Source organism: Coturnix japonica, chromosome 3 (assembly GCF_054131305.1).
Source record: "Coturnix japonica strain WE chromosome 3, WE-NBRP24, whole genome shotgun sequence".
NCBI classification, from domain to species: domain Eukaryota; kingdom Metazoa; phylum Chordata; class Aves; order Galliformes; family Phasianidae; genus Coturnix; species Coturnix japonica.
Genome location: NC_140665.1, coordinates 53337931 through 53344523, shown reverse-complemented (window position 1 = coordinate 53344523; position 6593 = coordinate 53337931).

Genomic DNA, 6593 nt, shown 5'->3' with positions numbered 1-6593 from the left:
GCCAGAAGAAAAAAAATAGGTATGTGGGACAGAATAAATAAAAAATACTAATGAAGACAGAATAGGGGAGGAGAAATTATTGTCTGGCTTGAATGTGACGGGCAAGTTTATATCATACAAAGATTCTTTCACTGTATTCAGAGATCACAGCCTTTCTAAATCACATGCTTTAGAAATGCTCTGAAGGCTGCTCCTGGACTACATTTTTGGAATCTGAAAGGAAAACTCTTCCCCTGTAAAATGTCCCCTTGACTGAGCTGAAGTGTGTTTGGGCCTTTGTACCTTCAAACTATCCCAGCCATTTCAGTGAACATGCCAGGTCAAATAGTGTCAGAGGTCTTTCCTTGACACCCAACAGCAAGAAGTGCACTCTAAGTCTCCAAGAGTATAGCTAGAAAAAATAGTATGCACTGTCTATAGTATTTTCCTAGATGGATCATAGAATCATTTACTTAGGTTATTTCCATGTAAAAGAAAATATCCTTTTTAATAATATAAAATAAATAAGTAAAAAGACGGAACCATTTGAATAACTGCTACTTCACAGTGGTTACAAAATACCACTTTAATTCTGCTGAACTAAGCTATCTTTGAAAGCTTTCAAATGGGCACACATGAGTGGAAAACTCTTTTGGCTCTGCTAACGAAACATTTTCTGTTAAATCAATTGTAACTTATAGTCTTCCTCTGTTTTCAGCAGATAAAATGTTTTACCGCTTTTCTCTACATTCTTCTTTCATACTGCTGTGCTTCCTTTACTTACAGTATTTAAGTCTGTCTTTCTCTGGCCAATCTGTAAACCTGATAGTCCAGAGTCCAATTCTATGCTAGTCGAGTCTTATATGACTGTGAATATCACATATCTTCCACTTAAATGGCACTACTTTAAGTCTCATCCTATCCAGGGGATGCTAGGGTAAAAAAATAATAAGATTATAATTTGTCACTCAGAGATGCCTGAACATTTAAACAAACACAGGTTCACATCATTTACAGGCAAATTACCAAAATTATGGTGTTTCAAATTATATCATATCTTGATCTGTTCTAAAACAAAACTAAAACTTCAGGGACATGAGTCCCCCATGGAAGCAGCTTTTCTGCTAGAGTTTCAGTGCTTCTATTTCAAATTTGCAGAGGCTAATTAAAGGATATAGTCATAACATGATAAAAATCTAAGAAAAAAAATTTTTGGATACTAGAATATGGTTCAAGAAATTTGTGAGCTTTCGGTAACTATATTAAATTCCTATTTATGATTTTAAAACATTCTCTTTTACTGTCTTTAGCAGAGGACACTGATTCCAGTGGTCTGATGAAGATCAGTGGGATACGAGATGGAAACCAGTATCTCCTCCTTGTCCAGGTAAAAATTAGAGAATTCCTTGGTTGGAAAACATCTTTGACAGCAGCAGAAGAAAAACCCAGAAGATAGTTTTTCACAGATCCTGGATTAAAATTAAGGGTGCTCTCCAGCCACACACTTAGCACAATTTAAATGGGTATATACAATCGCAATGAAAACTTAATATTCCTTTTTTTTTTTTTTTTTGACATTAATCAACCTCTACAGAAGCAGCACAACTGTTCCATCTATTCCTCTTCTTTTTTTTTTTTTTAGTTCTTTTTGTATAAACACTAGGTTTCTATCCATGAAAATTCAATCAAACAAAGAAAACTGAATAAGAACAAGATGTAACTTAATACATGACTGAAAGAGAATTGTCAAGAGAAGGAAAAGAACTATGATATCTTCTCTCTCCTAGTAAGTTTTACTTAACTCTCAATACATTTTGTTCAAGAAGTTTTCAGTTTGCAGTTCAACACTTCTAAAATATCCCATAATCTTAGGTCTCCCCTCTCACTCACTTACTGCCAAGGAGGCTTATAAATATCAGAATATATGCTTACTCAAGCAAAAATCTGGAACACACACATCACTGAAATGCTTTTATGGGTAAAATTTTTGTGGTGCTTGAAAGAAGAGATATCAGATGGTCTTAATTCTGCAAACTAAGGAAAACTATTCCTTGAATAAACATTAACCAGGCAGAAAGAAAAATCCATTGCTTGTCTCAGAAGTCTGTGAAAGTTGGGATGTAGAGGAGATCTCTGCTGGGGAGTTCCCCCAGCCTCCTCCCATCCCTCACAAATCAGTCAGCTCAATGTGCCCTTCGTGGCTGAATTTATATTTAGAAGTTAATAAAGAATAAAAAATAGCAAATCATACACTCCCTCTGCTTTAGGGAAACCAATGTGCTAATCAACGGAAGATATAAATAATCTGGTGACACAACAGAACGCCTCATCCGGTGGCTGCAGTACAAACTGCTGTCCACTGGCCAGCAGATCCGCTGAATGTACTTCATTAATCTCTTTTCCAAAGCAATGGATTCTTTTTCTGGGAGCTAGCCCAGTTCACCGAGGAGTCATTTTTTCCTCCATCAGCTGAGATCAGTCACCAGCAAGTCATCACTTTCAATCTGGCCTGCGTTCTTCACTTGTGGCTGAGACTTTCCAGTAGTGATGCTGCAGCTGGCCTGCAGGAAACACCTCCGAACTCCCCCTATTCATAGTCTGGGCAGGGCAGAGGAAGAAGAGAGCAGGCAATCAGATACACAGTGATAGGAAAAGTGTGATCTTCCTTTCCCTTGATAACACCATCTTCTCCTTTCAGCTTCAACCTTTAAAAAAACAAAACAAAAAACAAAACAAAAAAAAAAAAAACAAAACTCAAAAAACCATTCAAGATGTCACGCAAAGACCTACAGCCCTGTGCAATGTTGGCATAGTAACTCTGTGCTCCTAGATGCCTACTCTCTAAGCAAAATCTATGGTCTGGAGCATACATTAATAGTCCAGAGAAACTGAACAAAAAGTGCAGGAGAAGATCCAGTTTGGATTCCTACTCTGACAACTGCAGGGATTTCTTCTAAAAGTTGCATTTAGGTCCAGTTAGGTAAACTGAACGTGCAGTCCTAGGAGCAAGAAAATTAAAATTCTGTGCACTCAGCTCTCCTGCTTTGTCACAATTTACCTTTAGGGAACATGAGTAAATTAAAATTTTATCAGGGACGTTCATACTATTTCCATACAACTTTCTTATAAGATATAAGGATAAAGTAGCAGTACATCCAGGCACACGCTTGAAGGTTTGAGGGATCTGGAATACTTTGATGTTAAATGCAGAGAGGACAATGGGCCTTCTGAGACTACAGGTTTACATAGAGGCTAAGCAGGTACCTGCAAATGGTGATGTAAGAAGCTGCTGTCTAAATAGTATTAACTTCATACCTTGTCCATCTAAAGCCTTTGATGAGTATGAGCCTATGAGTCAGTTCAGCTACAAAAGTGCCATCAGGCACCAAAGTCTGAGTGAGGGCATTAAAAGAGACTCCAGAGTGCTTGCATCCTGGTTGGACCCTTTCTGTTCTACCCCAAGGAACGTGGACAAGCCAGCAAGGCAGTGTAAGCCAAGGAAATTGCCAAAAGGTACCATCTGCGGTTCAAACTCCTAACACCACAAACATGATTGAAGGTGGATGGGAACACAATAAAATATGATGGGCTTATAGGAAAGCAATCTTCATATTTGCTGTTTTCCAGCTGGATTATGGGATAAATGTGTTTATTATAAGACAGGCTTGTGTTCCCAGGGAGCTCCTCAATAGGGTGGAAAAAATCAGGGATTTTATTTACTTACCTGCTGCTACCTCTGAACTCTCAGAGGAGCTAAAGTAGCATGAAATGAGATTCAGAGTACTCTGGAAAACTGTCAGATAATGGGATTTGAGGAAAACCACAAGTGTTTATACACACACTTCAGTGTTTTACCACCATCACAATCCCTAGCAAAAGATACATAGTGCTTCAGGTGTTAAAATATCTTCCTTGTGAAAATGTAGACTGCAAAGATCCTAGTGCAATCGCACTGTATAGAATGAGTACCTGTGTGTCCATTTACATTCCTATCACAGTGACAAAAATGAATTTCTTTTCCCTTCCCAGGTACCTCAGAGTCAGTCACAAGTTGCAGAGCCTTCTGTTGGCCATGCTATTGCTGCAGGCTTGGACTGCAGCAGCGTCACAGGCCAAAAACTGGTGCTGCCTGATGCCTTTCTCTCAAGTGACATAAAGTGGATAAGGTAGACAACTGTTCTTGGTAGCAACACAGCTGCTGGTGCTTTTCCTGGCAGTTTCTGTTCATGCTGACAATGAGTTTCTTCTCCCTCAGCCCTAGTATGGCAGAGAGGAGACCCAACAGTTGAAGGTATGGCCTGATCTGCCTCAGTTTGCACAGGAGTACATTCAGATCCCCCAGGATGTTCTCTTTGCCAGCATTTCTTTGTAACCACGCCATATCTTACTCTGAACTATGGGTGGAGGAAAGCTTTTACAATAGAAAGTACCACCCTAAAAATAGCATAAAGCAATACATATTAAATTACACAGAACAAGAGCAGTGCCCCTTTGGAAACCATAATTTCAAGGTAATTAGGGTGTTGTTGAGGAAGAAGTCTATGACCCTACTCACATTTCTTCTCAAGAGCAGATAGGAACGTATCACAAATAGGTTGCTACCAAGTAGAGCCACTCCTCATTCCCGGACTGCCACCTCTGCCTTACAACAATGGGACAAAGAGCAGTTGCGGCCACAGCCACCCAGTTTAAGGAGCTGACAGCCCTTTTATCACTGTGAACCTGTGACAGGGGGACAGTAGTGCCAAGAGTCAGAAATAGAAGTGCTCCTTTTATCACACGAAGCAGAATGGGCTTTGCGCTGCACAATGAGGTGCCAAAAGGTCCACGGGCAGGACAGGGAGATTCCCCTCACTTCTTGCAAAGCTCATCACTTAGTTTTGACGTTTACAAGAAGTGCAGGGAAAGGTTTCTCGTTTCCATGTGTGGCAATGTGACCCTCACCTCCCAGTTCAGGACATGGTTTTATAAAGATTACCCTGCACTGGATATATCCTGAGGAAAGGCTGCAGTGCTGTGCTTACTGGCCGTTGTCTGAAAACATGAACTGTGTTAACCTTCTGGGGGCTTGTGGAAGTAAAGGGGAAAATGAGGCAGGCACTGATCTTGCAAATACTGTCACCTTTAAACAATACTTTGGTCACACCATCTAATGACTGTCTTTACACCTTTGTCCCCACTCACTGCAGTGGAGAACTGTCTCTGACTGAAGAGCTAAGAACTGGAGCCTCAGTTCAAAAAAGACATGGAGATTTTAGAAAGGGTCCAGAAGAGGGCCACAAAGATGATCAGGGGGCTGGAGCACCTCCCCTATGAGGACAGGCTGAGGGAGTTGGGTTTGTTCAGCCTAGAGAAGAGAAGGTTGCGGGGTGACCTCATTGCAGCCTTTCAGTACCTGAAGGGAACTTACTCCCAGGAGGGGAGTAAACTCTTCGAAAGGGCTGACAATAGCAGGACACGGGGAAATGGTTTTAAGTTGGAAGAGGGAAGATTTAGGTTGGATGTTAGGGGGAAGTTCTTCACTAGGAGAGTGGTTAGGCCCTGGAACAGGCTGCCCAGGGAGGTTGTGGATGCCCCGTCCTTGGAGGTGTTCAAGACCAGGTTGGATGGGGCCCTGGGCAACCTGATCTAGTAAAGGTGTATGTTTGGTGGCCCTGCCAGGCAGGGGGGTTGGAACTACATGATCCTTGAGGTCCCTTCCAACCTGGGTCATTCTGTGATTCTGTGTGATTCTGTGTGGAGCTGCAGATTTAACCTGTGCTCAGCCAAATTTCCTATAGTGACGATCAAAGGAAAAGTAATGAGAATGGGCTGAGTGCCTGAGTTCTGCAGAGCCAGTCGGAGCTCTGAGACTGTTCCTTCAACCAAAGCACCACTGTCCCTAGCAATAGAGAGACATCCATTAACACTAGATGAAGAGAAGACTGGAAAGTCCTTCCTAGGACTGGAGAGTACTTTCCTTATTCAAACTTACCCACTGTAAAATGGATAATGTATAAATATGGATCAGTCTCCCCTACAGAGAAATGAGAGTTACTCCCATTCCTGTCATTTCAAATGGAGGTCTTTACCATTTTGTATGGTCTGCAGGCTCAGAATTGTAGCCAGTGTGCCCCAGGTGTGGAGCCACGACTCAATGGTCCATGTGGCTCGCTTTTGACTTGGGATATTTTCTGATTCTATCCTACTTTCAAAACATGACAAACTGCTCACTGCCGCATACAAAAAGAAAACAGATTTCACACAAGGTCTGTGAAACCCTGAGCAACTTTCAGGCTAGATAAGAGAGCACAATCCTGATTTGGCATGACTAAAGCTCCTGCTGTTCTAACCAGGAAGGGATTAGTCCATGCACAGTCACTGCTTTGAGGACAATCTCATTTCTTAAATTTAACCAGTAAAATAATTCAGTAGTATAATACTGTGAATTAATCACCAAAAATATCTGACTAGGATTCAAGGGAAAGAGCTGTTTCGAAAGCAATCAAAATCTGACAGTATCCATATGGCAATTTTGTGAAGTTTAAGTCCAGCCCTTAGTGGCTGCTTCCTCAAGCAAAATAAACTGAGCACCACTACAGGCAGTGAAATTCAACAAAAAATTCAATACCTTT